A 16,189-nucleotide genomic window follows, 5' to 3' on the forward strand; every position below is an offset into this window, starting at 1 on the left:
GGACACATTTGGGGGTTAGGCAGGGGATAGGCATCTGGAAACCTAGGGTTACCATTCGTCCGGATTTACCTGGACATGTCCTCCTTTTTGTGTTAAAAATAGCGTCGGGGGGGGAATTTGTAAATCACTAAAAATGTCTGGGATTTCCCCCCCATGCAGAGCAGAGCGAGCGGCTGGGAGGGCTGCAGGAAAGAGCCTCTCGCATGGGGCTCTGGCAGCCAGAGCCCTTCCCCCTGCAGCTTGCCGGGCTGGACTCTGGAGCAGCTGTAGAGCTCCTCCTCCCCCCCCCTGCATTCTGAGCCGGCCGGGCCGTTTGCATCAGCCTCGGCAGCTCCTCCTCCCCTGCAGCCCAGCGCCCCGCTCCGGCAGCACTGTGCGGGGGCAGGGAACGGGTTGTGTGTTGCGCTGGGGAGCGCAGCCACGTGTCCGGCTCCGCACAGAGCCCAACACCATGTTCTGAGCGGTGGGGTTAGGGGGCCAGGGGGCAGGAGAAGGGGCAGGGAGATTTTGGAGGGGGCAGTCAAGAGACGGGGGGGGGCTTTTTGGGGGGTGGAGAAGGTTTTGGGCAGTCAGGATACAGGTAGGGGGTAGGGTCCTGGGGGGCAGTTTGGGGGGGTCTTAGGAGGGAGCAGTTAGGGGACAAGGAACAGGGAGGCTTAGGTAGGGGGTGGGGTTCTGGAGGGCAGTTAGGAGCAGGGGTCCCAGGAGGGGGCAGTCAGGGGACAAGGAGCAGGGGGGGTGCTTGGGAGTTCTGGGGGGGGCTGTCAGGGGGCAGGGGTGGGGAGAGGGATCGGAGCAGTCAGGGGACAGGGAGCAGAGGGGTTTAGATGGGTCGGTAGTTCTGGGGGGGGGCTGTCAGGGGACAAGGAGCAGGGAGGGTTGGGAGTTCGGGGGTGGGGGCTGTCAGAGGCTGGGGAGTGGTTGGATGGGGCGTGGGAGTCCCAGGTGTCTGTCTGGGGGTGGGGGTGTGGATAAGGGTTGGGGCAATCAGGGTACAGGTAGGGGTAGGCTCCTAGGGGGCCAGTTAGGATGGGGGGAGGGTCTCAGGAGGGGGCAGTCAGGGGACAAGAGGCAGGGAGGCTTAGGTAGGGGGTGGAGTCCTGGGGGGCAGTTAGGGGCAGGGGTCCCAGGAGGGGGCAGTCAGGGGACAAGGAACGGGGGAGGGTTGGGGATTCTGAGGGGGGCGGGAAGTGGGAGGGGCAGGGGCGGGGCCAGGGCAGGACGGGGGCGGGGCTCCTCCCGTCCTCTTTTTTGCTTGCTGAAATATGGTAACCCTAGCTTAGCTATGCTGTCTGTGCAATGGAGCTACCCCTGCCCAGCCACGTGAACGAGGCAAGAGGCTGCAGGAAGAGCTGAGCATTGGGCAAGTCTCGTGAAAGCAGAATGTTCAGAGGGTTAGGGCGCTGTGCCGGGGATCGCATATGTGGGGCAGCCCCTGAACCTCTGCTGTAGAGGGGCCAGGGAGCAGAGGGGCCAGGGAGCCATAAGAAAATGGGTGGTTGTGGTTGTTCTTTATGCTTTAAAGCAGCAAAAAAGATTTTTAACTTTGGTGAACCCTCCTTTCCAGGGTGTTATAATTCAGCAACCACTTGTCCAATTCACATCAAATTTGGTAGAAATAGTTTACTTCAGTCCCAGATTTAAGGTTCCAATTTTGAGGCTGATAGGATCTTCCTGTAGTTTATAGATGTAGGGTCAAAAATCAGGGTTATAAAGGAAACTATTAGAGTCTTAAACTATGGAGTGACTATCATCACTCCATCATACTGGGATGAAGCAGCCTCTTCCACAGTGGGAATGACTCTGCTCCAACTGGGGTGTGTGTGAAGCTAAGCCGTCTAGGTCTGAGAGGATAAGCACATTGCTGTATGCAGATTTCCATGAGGACTCTTTAATTTCATAGCACCATCTAAACGATAATGGTGGCTTTCTGCTTTACAATTTCACTTGCATCTTCAGCCTTGCTACATGCAGGAGAAAAGAGTAAATTCTGCTGCTGTTTAAAAAACATCACCATAAAAGTGCACAAGGACAGATGATACTGAACTGATTCTCTTTTCCTAAATTATTTTTGCTTTATACTATAACTTTAATTCTTTCATTGTCAGGCACCTCCCGGACTAAGGGTCCATTTCACTGACTGTGAGAAGCTGGAAATGTCCCAGTGATCCTGTAACTGCTGGGAAGTTTCTCCTGGGCTCATGAGGTACGTGGCAGGAAGTTCTCATCCTTTAATTTGTTTTTAAAATGCTCCTTTTTCCACTTGAAAAGCTTCACTAATGACTTTAGATGCTTTGTATTTATCCATGTGACCCAGACCCAGAAATTGCAATGCCTTTTCTCACACTGCATTATAAAAACAGATACAAAATACATTTGTTCTTCTTGGCTACTTTCTCTTTGTAATTTTACAACCAAAAAGTTAGTGATTTTTGTGATATTTTTCAATGAATTTTGCAAATGCTAGTATTAAGGCCTTTGTCCAGAATATTGGACTGTAATTTGAGATGGTGAACAGTGAAGCAGAGTTTTGCTATGTCTTGTAACATGTCTTTTGACAAAAACAGTAGCAAACACGCACATTTTGATGCAATTATTAATTAACACATGTCCTAGGGTTCATATTGTGCTCAATGAATTTGTATCCCAAATTACAGCACATTGCTCACTTGGAATTTGTTTTTTCTTTTCCTTTCTGGTGTGTGAATCAAGTTACAATGAAGATGAGGATTTCCTTCCACTCGCATTGTGCCATGGGCAACCCCTCTCTGTCCAGTTACCTCCTTTTCTTTTTTACGGTCCATGTTTCTACATTGGAATCAGGTAGGAAGCCTCTTGTCACAGAGTGTCTTCTACTTTCTCTCAACAGTTTGAATACCATTGACCTTTTGTTATTTTGAAACAATTCATAATAAGAGCATTTTATGTAAATTTGAGAAAGAAAATCTTTTTTTGGGGGGGGGCAGGGGAAGATATTGATTTTTCTCCCTTTTTACTCCCCTTGGTCTCAGTGTAACCTGTACTCAGTGGACTTTTACATCATATTTCACCTTAAACTTTCCTCCTGTCTCATCTTAAACTTTTGTGACTCTACCTATCACTATTGAATATTTTCATTAATGACTTGGATAATGAACTGGAGAGTATGCTGATAAAATTTGCAGATGACACCAAGCTGGGAGAGGTTGCTACAACTCTGGAAGACAGGATAAGAATTCCAAATGACCTGGACAAATTGGAGAATTGGTCCGAAATCAACAGGATGGATTTCAATAAAGACAAGATCAAAGCACTTCACTAAGGAAGGAAAAATCAAATGCACAGCTACAAAATGGCGAATAAATGACTAGATGGTAACACTGCTGAAAAGGATCCGGGGCTTACAGTGGATCACCGATTGAATATGAATAAGGCTATGAGTCAGTCATGGAGGTCATGGATTCCATGATTTTATGGGACCTCCATGACTTCCTGAAAATTATGATTCAGCTCCGGGCGGCAGAGCTAAGGCTTCAGCCCTGGGAGGTGGAGCTCAGGCTCCAGCCCCATATAGCGGGGCTTGGGCTTCCATGATTTATTGCTTATTGCCCACATCCTGCCCATGACTTTTATTAAAAATACCCAGACCAAAATCTTAGCCTTAAATATGAGTCAACAATGTGATGGAGATGCAAAAAAAGCTAACTAAGATTTTAAGTGATTATAAGTAGCAGGCATAGAAATCAAAGTTGGTTACCTAAGTAATAAATATAGAAATGCAGTCTAAATTTTAACTTTAACAGACTAAGTAAGATTTGAATCAAGTTGTCTCTCACCCTAACAGATCCTACAGGTAGCTTACAGTTCCTTAATACACGGACTGGACACCCTTCCAGCCTGGGACCATTCTCTTCCAGACGATCTTCCAGGTGTTGAGATGGAGGTGGCGGGGAGAGAGGCCAAGAGATGATGTCACTGTCTCTCTTTTATGCTTTCTTCAGGATGCTAGAAAGATCCTTGCTGTAACGTGAGTTAGGTTGCCCCATTGCATATGTGCCTTCTACAAGAAGTCTCTGAGATAGAAGGCTGGGTGTTGATGAGCCATTAACACCTGTCTGGCCAGCGATGGCGGCTTCTTTGTCCCTACTGAAAGTCCAGCTGTGGGCATCTCTCAACCTCATAACATATTTCAGTAACATGTATAGCAATACTTCATAACTTCACATACAATGATAGTACATAAAATCCACAGCATATTAAGGTCCAACAGATCCACACTTTTAAAATGATACTTCACAAGGCATACTTTTTACAAAACAAACCATAATCACATGATAATAGTGAATATGAGGGGTCCAGGGTGCTAATTTGAGGTAAAGAGTGTCACACTGATCCATCCCATCTTCCATTCCTTGTTGGTTTTTTGCTTTCTCTTAATAGTTTGAGATGCTTGCTCATCCAACTTGGTCTGTAACCCTTCCCTACAAATGTTTCCCCTTGCTTGAGATTCAGGCTTCAGATAGTTTCTGCAACTTTGATTTAAAGTAATTCCAAGCCTCCTCCACAGTCAGATCCTTGAGTTCCTCAGTCTAGTCCAGTTCCCTAATTCCCTTACTTTTTTTAATTTGCTCTTTTGAAATTAAGAACCCTAATTGCAGATCTATTTTTTATCTTTCCATTTAGTTTAAACTGAATTAGCTCATGATCACTTGAACCAAGGTTGTCTCCTACAACTAGCTGTTCTAAGCGGTCCTCACTACTCATGAATGCCAAATCTAAAATAGCATCAGTTCTTTTGGTTTGGTGGCTATTTGGTGAAGAAATATTTGGTCAGCTATCACATCCAGGAAAATCTGGGCCCTACTATTATTAGTAGCACTTGTCCTCCAATCTATATCTGGGAAGTTAAAGTCTCCCATAATCATAAAAAGATCTCTATCCATATCCAAATCAGATGTGTGGGGGGAGGGGGTCTCTAGCATACCCCAAGCACTATCCAGGGGAGCCTCTGGTAGCTTTCTTCTCCAAAGTGATTTTGACCCAAACAGACTCTGTTTTATCCATTCCATCACTTCTGATTTCTTTACAGTTTAACTCCTTATTAATATACGATTCTACTCCACCACCTTTGCCTTTATTTCTGTCTTTCCTGAATGGCACGTACCCTTCAGTTCCTGTACTCCACTCATGACTACTATTCCATCATGTTTCTGTTAACCCTATAATATCTGGTTTCACTTCCTGCACTGGTAGTTCTAGTTCCTCTATTTTGTTACCCAGGCTCCTTGCATTGGTGTACAAACATCTTAAGTGTTGCTGCTTGGCTTCACTCAGATTCCTCACCCGATTGAGTACAGTTATTCTACTTACAGTATTGCCTACTTGACTTTAGCTTCATTGGTATTGGCACTATCTTTCCTCTTACTGTCCATTCTCCTACATACTGCTCTTCCTTTCCCCATTGGAGTATTCTCTCTTGACTTTCCAGCCGGTCAATATTAGAATAAGGCATGAGGATTACATGAGCATCTCCCAGCAGTCTCCCCCCGAGTTCCTAGTTTAAAGCTCTTTTAATCAGTTGTGCCGTCCTCCACCCCAGCAGTCTATTTCCCTCCCTATTCAGGTGGAGTCCATCCCATGAGAACAGTCCTCTGTCCGTGAATGCATCCCAGTCATGAAATATCCCAAAACCCTCTTTGTAGCACCACTGCCTGAACCATCTGTTGATCATCATAATCTTGTCTTGCCTTCACTCTCCTCCTCTAGGGCCAGGCAGAATCCCACTGAAGATCACCTGAGCCTCCATTTCTTTAAGTGTCTTCCCCAGCTTGGCATAGTCTCCTTTGGTGCATTTCAGTGAGAATCTAGCAGTATCATTTGTTCCCCATGTGAAGGACAATCAGTTAATTCTTTACTGCTTCCATTAGAATTCTTTTCAGCCTCCGGTCCACATTCTGTATCTTAACTCCTGGCAGACAGCACATTCGTCTGTTCTCCGGATCAGCTCTGGTGACAGGCCTGTCTGTTCTTCTTAGTAGGGAGTCCCCAATCATGTAGACCTTCCTTTTCTTGGTTTTGTTGTGATTTTCTGGCCTTCCTCCCAGGGCCAGCTCCAGGGTTTTTGCCACTCCAAGCAGCGGAAAAAAAAAAAAAACCCGCGATCGCGATCGGTGGCACTTCGGCGGCAGCCCCACCGCGCCGCTTCATTCTTCTGCAGCAATTTGGCGGCAGGTCCTTTCCTCCGAGAGGGACTGAGGGACCTGCCGCCGAATTGCCGCTGAAGAGCTGGATGTGCCACCCCCTTCCATGAGCCGCCCCAAGCACCAGCTTGCTGTGCTGGTGCCTGGAGCCGGCCCTGCTTCCTCCTGTTCCTTCTGATTGCAAGTTCTCTTGTCTTTTGTTCACACTTGCAATCTTTTGTGAGTCATCCTGTATCCTTCCCCTCTTCTTATAGGACTAGCCATTCTTCTCTTCTTCCTTGACCTCCCACCTTCTGTGACTGCCTGCTGTGCCCCTTCTTCATTTTCCAACTCAGCAAACCTATTCCTGAGCTCTATTTCTCCTTCATTAGCCAGTCTTTCCCTCTGCCTGGTTCTCATAGTCACATGCTTCCAGTGGCCGCATTCCTCATCCAGCAGTCTCCCTTCAGAGTTCATCAGTGCAGCTTGCATCTGCCAGTCTTGACTTTTCCCTTCAGCCTTCTCTTGTCTTCCCTCCATCATCTGCTTGAATCCCCATCAAAACTAAACAACCATAGTTTCCACTTGCATCTCCAAGTCTCTGATCTTCTCTTCCATCTAGTCTAACAGGCGGCACTTCATACAAACCAAGCTCTTTTTGTGTTCCCGCTTCTGGATAATTTACATTCTGCAGCTTCCACATCTGATTGTCTTCATTGTCTCACCCATTCCTTGTCTCACTACCACTGCTGCCTCTGTATCTGTCACAGCCTTCCCGCCTAAGCTCCTGTCATGGAGAAAATAACAAATCTCCAAACAAAATTCCCCCCCCCCCGAACACCAAAGCAGAAACAGACCACTACACACTCCCTTCCCCAACCTCCCACTCAAACGCCCCTGTTTTCAGCTCTGTTTGCTGGTTCCTGTGCCACTGGATGGCTGCTTGGCTGCCTGTATAGACCCCCAATCAGAGAAGCCCCACTGGCTAATCAGGGAAGCCCTGTCCCCTAATCTGAACTCTGCTTCTCTCACAAAAAACTATGCCCTACCAGCCTCTGCAAACTGAAGAAAAAAGGAGAAAAAAAAAGAAAAAAATCCACACAAACCTACAAAAACTCACTCACTGTCCCCTATGGAATAGGTGCTTGCTTCCTTCCTTCTCCTCCCACTCAAACTCCCCTGTTTTCACCTCTTATTTATTTATTTACTTATTTTTGCTGGCTTCTGTACCAGCCATTGGATTGTGTTATAGCTTTCTCTGCTAAATTGAGCTCATTATCAAGTCATTCCTTAATCTTCTCATAGCTCTTCTCTGAACCCGCTCCAATTTATCAACATCCTTCTTGAATTGTGAGAACCAGGACTGGACACAGAATTCCAGCAGGGGTGTCACCAGTGTGAAATACAAGGAAGTTCTGTGACCTGTGTTACACAGGAGATCAGACTAGATGATCACTTCTGGCCTTGGAATCTATGAATCTATGATGCAAAAGTTTGAATTGCACATTACACAAATAAGTCAAATATATGAAACGGAGTGATTTGAACTGACTGTGACTGACACATGCTGTAAATTCATTTTGTGTGATGTGCTACCAAGCAGAGAATGTCATAAGTGGAAGGGGGAAAGAAGGATTTTGTACTATATTTGATTGTTTTTCAAATATCTATATTTGAAAGGATACATAGCAAGTTACAAATATAAAACAAAGTACTTTTTCTTTTCAGTTTAGCTTATGTCACTGGGGAAGGGGTTTAAGGCAAACTGAAAAAGGTCACTATTATACCAGAATAAGGGGGTCCACATAGGAGTTATACCAGTATAATTACACCTGGATAACCAGTAAAACTTTCCCATGTAGACCAGGCCTTAAGCTCCACAGCATGTCACAGACACAGCCTCTCCTTTCAGGTGTTCTGTATCATCTTTCTCTCTAGAGGCCACCTGCCTCAGTTCCAGTCTAGCAAACAGTCTTCCACAGGTTAATTGTTCTGGTTTCAGCCATTAACCAGCTCGCAACATTTAGAGACAGAGATCACCCATTTTTTAATTCTCTCTGGATTGGTATTGACTAGGAAAAGTGGCTGAGTTTAGCTCAAGGGTTAGCTAACATGTGCTAGCTAAGCCTGTCCTAACTTGACCTGTTTTCCAGTGCAGATACAGTGAGACACCATTAGCTCAGTTTTATCTGGTCAAGTTGCAGCCTAGGCAGTTGTGAGAGATCACCATTCATTACCTATGAAAGCAATCCAGCTCCCCTCTGGTCTCATTTTCTGTGTGTCTTGGTTCCTTTAACAGTGAATTTCAAGGTGATTGGACCTGATCATCCCATCATGGCCTCTGCAGGTGAAGATGCCCTGTTACCCTGTCACCTATTCCGTAACACAAGTGCTCAGAAGATGGAGGTGCGCTGGTACCGATCCAAGTTCTCTGAACCTGTCCACCTGTATCAGAATGAAAAAGATCAGGCTGAGCAGCAAATACCAAATTATCAGGGCAGAACAGAGCTGCTGAAGGATGGTATTGTGGATGGAAGCGTTGTCCTGCGTATACACAACATCACCCCCTCTGACCATGGGCAGTTTATCTGTTTCTTCCGATCAAGCAGATTTTATGCGGAAGCCACTCTGGAACTGAAGGTGACAGGTCAGTAACTTGGGCTGCTAATTTGAATTCCCAGCAGAATAATAATTTATTTTGATGTGGAACTTGATGTGTCTCATTTTCATGCGAGTATCCAGAATTCCCTTCTATCTGCCAGTTATTTCCCATCAGTTGTTCAGGAGCCTATGCCCTGGGCATAAGCTAACAGATTTCAATGTGTGTCTCTCCACATTCTGGGTGTTCTTTTCACATCTTTGCTGTGCAAGAACTGTGAGAAAATCTATAAGTACCTACATGGGAACAAATATTTGATAATGGCTCTTCAATCTAGCAGAGAAAGGTGTAACACAAGCTAATGGCAGGAAGTCGAAGCTAGAGAAATTCAGACTGGAAATAAGGCATAATTTTTTAATAGCGAGAGTAATTAACTATTGCAGTGGTTCTCAAATTGCTTCTGGAGCTGTTTGATGTTGGATTTCACTTTTTTGGTCTCGGCCTCCACTGCTCAACAAAGTGGTGACTAGGATGGCTCTCCTGCCCCTGAATCCACCTGCACCCTTTCTTCAAAGCCTAGGAGAGCTTCCAATTGCTTTTAATGCTTGGATAAGAGTATCTGAGTACGATGTCCTTGCAGCTAATGACAGAGAACTCTCTGAAGTAAGAAAATGTGCTTTGCTTATGTAAGTGCCTTGGAGCAGAAGGGCAGCTATATGTTACACTCTTCCCTTCTGAAGAATAACTATGATACAGCACTCTCTGCATTCATTTTTGTGTGTGTCTAAAGTGAATGTGGTAGCTGCATGCTATAAATTCCACCAGCGTGGAAACCAGGGGAATTGACAGATCAGTATATTGCTGCTTTAAGGGAACTGATTGTCACATGGGATTTTTGGCAACATGGCAGATGAAATTCTTTGAGATCGGCTCATGGAGAAAACAGCTGTGCCTCGTATTAGAGAACATCTACTGCTTGAACCAGAATTGAAATGGCAGAAAGCTGTAACCATTGCTAATCACATCGAGTCAGCAATGGTGGAGGTGAATAGAATGAGCTCAGGGAACAGCAGGTGTGATGCAAGCCGTGCAACCACTGCATCTGGACTACAACAAGGCAACTGAAAAATTACAAGGGCAATGTAAATGAGAGGTAACATGCCCAGTGATTTCAAAACACACAAGGAAAAGAATGTCACCACTGTGAATGTAACACCCCACTACAGACTACACAGGGATCGGCAACTTTTGGCACGTGACCTGCCAGGGAAAGCCCCTAGCAGGCTGGGCCAGTTTGTTTACCTGCCACGTCCGCTGCTTTGGCCGATCGCAGCTCCCGCTGGCCGCGGTTCACCATCCAAGGCCAATGGGGGCTGCGGGAAGGGTGGCCAGCATATCTCTCGGGCTGCGCCGCTTCCTGCAGCCCCCATTGGCCTGGGACAGTGAACCGCAGCCAGTGGGAGCCGCGATCAGCCGAACCTGTGGACGCAGCAGGTAAACAAACCAGCCCAGCCAGGCCCGCCAGGGGCTTACCCTGGCAGGCTGTGTGCCAAAGGTTGCCGATCCCTGGACTATACTGGAAAGCTTGCAGAGGGAGCTCAGTGGCCTGCAAAAAGAGCGGACATTTCTCTAAGGTATGCTAAAGCAACCCATCCTAATCAACAAGTCCGTGCGGTTACCATGCCAGAGGTAACTTACTGCATTGGGTGTGGATGGAAGCAGCTCCACAGACACTGGATAAAATACCGTGTGCTGTTCATGGCTCTGCTGCACCAGGAGTGAAGCCCCAGGTGGTGGAAGGAATGTTGAACACTGGCTCAGCAGTTTCTAGACTACCTGAATTGATTTGCTTGCAATACTTTGGACATGTATCAGTTACTGAACTGAGCTTACACCTAGTGTGCTACTTGATGAACCACATCCCTGTGCTTGGTTGACTACCTGCAACCCTGACATTTGATACATAATGTGTACCGGCAGAATTCTGTCCTATGCCTGGGGTACTGCTATCCTAAACAGCAAGTGTAGGCAGGCAATGGGCACATTGCTTTTACCCCACCTGGCACCACTACAGCACAAACTCTGGTCTCTGCTCTTAACGAGGATGGTACAGAGGAGCCCCAGTGGCTGTGCATTTGGATTTGCTCACGAAATTCAATTTTGACCTCAAGTGACAGCTGTATGACAGCATTTCCCTCTCTACCATTCTCCGTCAGGGATGCTGTAGCACAAGAGGTTAAAAAATTAGTACAAAATGGTGTTATTGAAGAGATTGCATCATCTGAATGAGTCTCACCAATAGTAGTGATAAAGAGAAAGACTGGAGGTGTTTGTCTTAGCATAGATTTAAGGGAGCCTAATAAAGCCATTGTGATTGACAGCTATCCACTCACACATAGAAGAAGCATTGGTGGATCTTTGTGACACAAAGACATTTTCTACTCTCGATCTACAGAATGCATATCACCAAGTTATACTACAGGAGGACAGAGAGATCTCACAGCATTATTACACTTGAGGATCTATTCCACTTGAAACATGCACCATACGGACTTGTATTGGCACCCAGCATTTTCCAAAGAATAATGTCAGTGATTCTGAAGAATCAGCCTGGAGTCCAGTATTATTTGGATGAAATTATTGTGTTTGGGAAGACTTGCGAGGAACATGAAAAACATTTCCATGCAGTACTAAATAGGGTGACCAGACAGCAAGTGTGAAAAATCAGGACAGGGGGTGGGGGTTAATAGGAGCCTATATAAGAAAAAGACTCAAAAATCGGGACGGTCCCTATAAAATCGGGACATCTGGTCACCCTAGTACTAAACCACATCAAAACTGCAGGGCTGAAACTGAATTTCGCCAAATGCCAATTCTGACAAACAGAGTTGTTATTTCTGGGGCACATAATTTTGGAGACTGGATTGAAACCTGACCTGGACCACATCATGGTGGTTAAAAACCACCACCTCCAAGAGACACACAAACCTTACATGCTTTCTTAGTTTTTATCTCATGGTATGCCAAGTTTATTCTGAACAACACTTCAGTCACCGTTACAAACATACTCCAGGGAATCTTGAGCTTGGCCTGGATGACTGTTGCACAAGTTGTTTTGAAACAGTGAAAGATTTGATTGAAAATAGTCCAGCACTTGCATTGTTTGACCCTGCCTTAGACTACAGACTGTGAGCAACACTTACTCAAATCCAGGATGACAACATGGAGGACACTGTTGCATTTGCTTGAAGAACACTTACAGAAGCTGAGAGGAAGTATTCATCTGTTGAAAAGAAAGCACTTGCTTGCTATGGACTATGGAAAAATGGAGAACTTAGCTCTGGGGCCAGCCTTTCAAGTCGCATACAGATCATAGCTCTTTGACGACACTGTTAACTTCTAAAGGACTTGGATGAGTGGGAGGCCAGATTGCTAGATGGTCAGCAAGACTACTGTCTTTCATGTATGTCACAGAATAAAGGCTGGGAATTCAAAATGTGATGCTTGTCCTGCCTGCCCTTGCCGACAGATGGTGACAATGTAGTTGCACTTATAGCAGGCACCCCCACATCCGTTACACAAGAATAATTCAAAGCTGCTTACTTAGCATGCCCCATTCAACAAAGATTGCAGGAACAGCTGATAACAAAATGGCTACACAACCCCAAATGCTTGATCCAGCTTTGCCCCTGTCAAGGCTGTATCCCCACTTTGAACTTTAGGGTACAAATGTAGGGGCCTGCATGAAAACTTCTAAGCTTAACTACCAGCTTAGCTCTGGTCCGCTGCCACCATTTCCCAATTGGATTCCCTCCCTGGGAAGCCTTGAGAAACCTTTCACCAATTCCCTGGTGAATACAGATCCAAACCCCTTGGATCTTAAAACAAGGAGAAATTAACCATCCCCCCTCCTTCCTCCCACCAACTCCGGGTGAATACAGATCCAACCCCCTTGGATCTAAAACAAGGAGAAATTAACCATTCCCCCTCCTTTCTTTCACCAACTCCTGGTGAATACAGATCCAACCCCCTTGGATCTAAAAACAAGGAAAAATCAATCAGATTCTTAAAAAGAAGGCTTTTAATTAAAGAAAAAGGTAAAAATCATCTCTGTAAAATCAGTATGGAAATTAACCTTACAGGGTAATCAAACTTAAAGAGCTCAGAGGACTCCCCTCTAGACTCAGGTTCAAAGTACAGCAAACAAAGATAAACACTCTAGTAAAAGGTACATTTACAAGTTGAGAAAACAAAGGAAAACTAAGACGCCTTGCCTGGCTATTTACTTACAAGTTTGAAATAGGAGAGACTTGTTTAGAAAGATGTGGAGAACCTGGATTGATGTCTGGTCCCTCTCAGTCCCGAGAGCGAACGCCCTCCCAAAACAAAGAGCACAAACAAAAGCCTTCCCCCCCCCCCCAAAGATTTGAAAGTATCTTGTCCCCTTATTGGTCCTTTAGGTCAGATGCCAGCCAGGTTACCTGAGCTTCTTAACCCTTTACAGGGAAAAGGATTTTGGAGTCTCTGGCCAGGAGGGATTTTATAGTACTGTACACAGGACAGCTGTTACCCTTCCCTTTATAGTTATGACAGCCCCTTTACTGTAGCGTACTCAAAACAATTCTGTACTAGACGGATGGGTATTATGAGGTACTGACTGGTTGATTGTACCCGACACACTGCAAACAAAATTCATAAATCTGGCACATGATACACATCAAGGGACTGACAGAATGAAAGAGTGTCTATGTGACCTGTATTGGGGCCAAGAATGCATGCTCAGGTTGAAGCAGCTGTAAAAACGTGCATTACTAGCCAGTTACATGACAAAATGGTGGTGATCATGTGCCACCATTACAGCCTGTTCTTCTTCCAGATGCCATATGGGAAAAGCTTGCCATTGATATTATATGTCCATTATTATATTTATATGTCATCTCTGCTACACTCGTCAAGTTCGTGTTGATTGTCTTTAGCAGGGAAGGGAACCTGAAAAATTTGTGTTGGACAATGGAACACAATTTTTCTCACTGGAATTTGAAACCTTTCTGGCAGAAGGGAACATAAGTGGCTCTGTTGATATGGGAAAAGTCGTGGACGTGATATAGCTTGACTTTAGCAAAGCAGTCTCACACATTCTTGCCAGCAAGTTAAAGAAGTATGGATTGGATGAATAGACTATAAGGTGGATAGAAAGCTGGCTAGATCGTCGGGCTCATTGGGTAGTGATCAACGGCTTGATGTCTAGTTGGCACCCGGCAACAAGCGGAGTGCCCTAGTGGTCGGTCCAGTTTTGGGCACCCCCACTACAGAAAGGATGTGGACAAATTGGAGAGAGTCCAGCGGAGGGCAACAAAAATGATTAGGGGGATAGGGCACATGACTTATGAGGAGCGGCTGAGGGAACTGGGGTTATTTAGTCTGCAGAAGAGACGAGTGAAGGAGGATTTGATAGCAGCCTTCAACTACCTGAAGGGGGGTTCCAAAGAGGATGGAGCTCGGCTGTTCTCAGTGGTGGCATGTGACAGAACAAGGAGCAATCATCTCATGTTGCAGTGGGGAGGTCTAGGTTGGATATTAGGAAAAACTATTTCACTAGGAGGGTGGTGAAGCACTGGAATGCGTTACCTAGGGAGGTGGTAGAATCTCCATCCATAGAGGTTTGTAAGGCCCAGCTTGACAAAGCCCTGGCTGGGATGATTTAATTGGGGATTGGTCCTGCTTTGAGCAGGGGGTTGGACTAGCTGACCTTCTGAAGACTCTTCCAACTCTAATCTTCTACGATTCTATGACACTTTAACATTACATGTAGAAAATAATCATGTATTACAATCAAATTGATTGAGAAATTGAACAATTCCATAGAAGTTTGAAAGACAGTCTGGAGACAGCTATGCTGGAAAGAAAAGTGTGGACAACCTTCACTACGATTACTTTTAAATCTACAGGGCTACACGCCATGCCACAACACAAAAGTCACCTGCTGAATTATTGCACGGTAGAGAGATGCATACTAAATTAAACATTGCTGGATTACATGGGCCTATATCTGATATATCATTGCTGCCGGATATCAGACAAACAGTTCAATGAAAACCACAAAAATATAAGATGCAGATAAATGCTGTGGGGTCAGGGAACTGAAATTCAAATGTGGCTTGTTTATAGAAGTATGAAAACCTGGAATGTTAGGAAAAGGAGAACCCAGGTTCACTTCCCCACTGAAAATTGTTTCTAAAAAGGACTATGACACTCCGTACCTCAGAGTAGCACTCTGGAACTCCCATATTCATCACTGTCATAGAATTATGATATGTTTTGTACGAAGTTTGCCTTGAGAGGTATCATGTTAAAAGTCTTGATCTGTTGAACATTAATATCCTGTTGGATTGTATGTGCTATCATGGTATAGGAAGTTATGAAGTTTTGCTATGTATGTGTTACTGAAATATGTTGTGAGGTTGGGAACACCCACAACCAACCTTTCAGGTGCAACAATGGAGGAGGCAGACAGGGGTTAATGGCTCATCAACACCCATCAAAGAAAGGATCTCAGAAACTGTATACAATGGAAACTTCTCAGAGAGAACACGTAGACAATGGAGACTGCTTGACCAATGGAGACTACCTGATCCCCACACCACAGCAAAGGATTTTTCCAACAAGCTGGAAGAAACTATAAAAGAGGGGAAGTGACATCATCACTTGGCCTCACTCCCCCCCCACAACTCAACACCTGGAAACATGTTTGGAGGACAAAGACTTTGTATGTGGGAGGGTGGTTTCAGGCTGGAAAAGAGTCCCAGCCTGTGTATTGAGGAACTATACTATCCTGTTTAGTTTATAGAACTCAGATTGTGAATTTACTTTTATTTCTTAGGTAACCAACTTTGATCTCTACATTCGCTACCTATAATCACTTAAAATCTATCTTTCTGTAGTTTATATTTTACCTAAAACAGTGTGGTTTGGTTGAAGTGCTTGGGAAATCTCAGTTCAGTTTACATCGAAGCAGGGGCAGTCTGGGTAATGAACTTATTCTGGTTAGGCTTCTGACCAGGGCAAGATGGTACAGCTCTGTGGTGCAAGGCTGGGGAGCTGGGGGGAATTGGCTGGGGAGCTGGGGGGGAATTGGCTGGAGCCTCCCTATTGTTGGTTCATGAATGACTGGGAGAAGCATTCATGTAACTCAGCTGGGTGTGTCGCTGTCTATGGATGGCTGTGTAAGGGTAGTGCCTGCCAGGGGTATGTGGCTTGACACAGCATCACAGTGTGAGGGGCACCCCATGTTGGAGGGACAGAGGGCTCAGTGGTCCCACAGTCCATGTTGCACCCCAGGGACCCCGTCACAAGGACCTCACGCTTACAAGCTGTCAGATGGTCAGTCTGGAGCACTATTCATCTTGCCCCTGCTTACTAAGACATAGTGCAA

General features: G+C 45.4%; 1 long non-coding RNA gene across 2 annotated transcripts; it reads left to right on the top strand.

Moving 5' to 3' along the window:
• The first annotated feature begins 392 nt into the window (after positions 1 to 392).
• LOC128825077 (uncharacterized) lies at positions 393 to 12,258 on the top strand. 2 transcript variants are annotated; one of them, XR_008442592.1, is made up of 5 exons: positions 393 to 468; positions 2,109 to 2,206; positions 2,713 to 2,823; positions 8,458 to 8,805; positions 11,213 to 12,258. It is a non-coding gene; the product is annotated as an uncharacterized LOC128825077 (long non-coding RNA). The 2 variants fall into 2 exon arrangements; XR_008442593.1 differs by lacking the exons at positions 8,458 to 8,805; positions 11,213 to 12,258 and adding exons at positions 3,165 to 3,353; positions 3,824 to 3,905.
• The last annotated feature ends 3,931 nt before the right edge of the window (positions 12,259 to 16,189 follow it).

This window comes from Malaclemys terrapin, chromosome 17, assembly GCF_027887155.1.
Source record: "Malaclemys terrapin pileata isolate rMalTer1 chromosome 17, rMalTer1.hap1, whole genome shotgun sequence".
Taxonomy (NCBI): domain Eukaryota; kingdom Metazoa; phylum Chordata; order Testudines; family Emydidae; genus Malaclemys; species Malaclemys terrapin.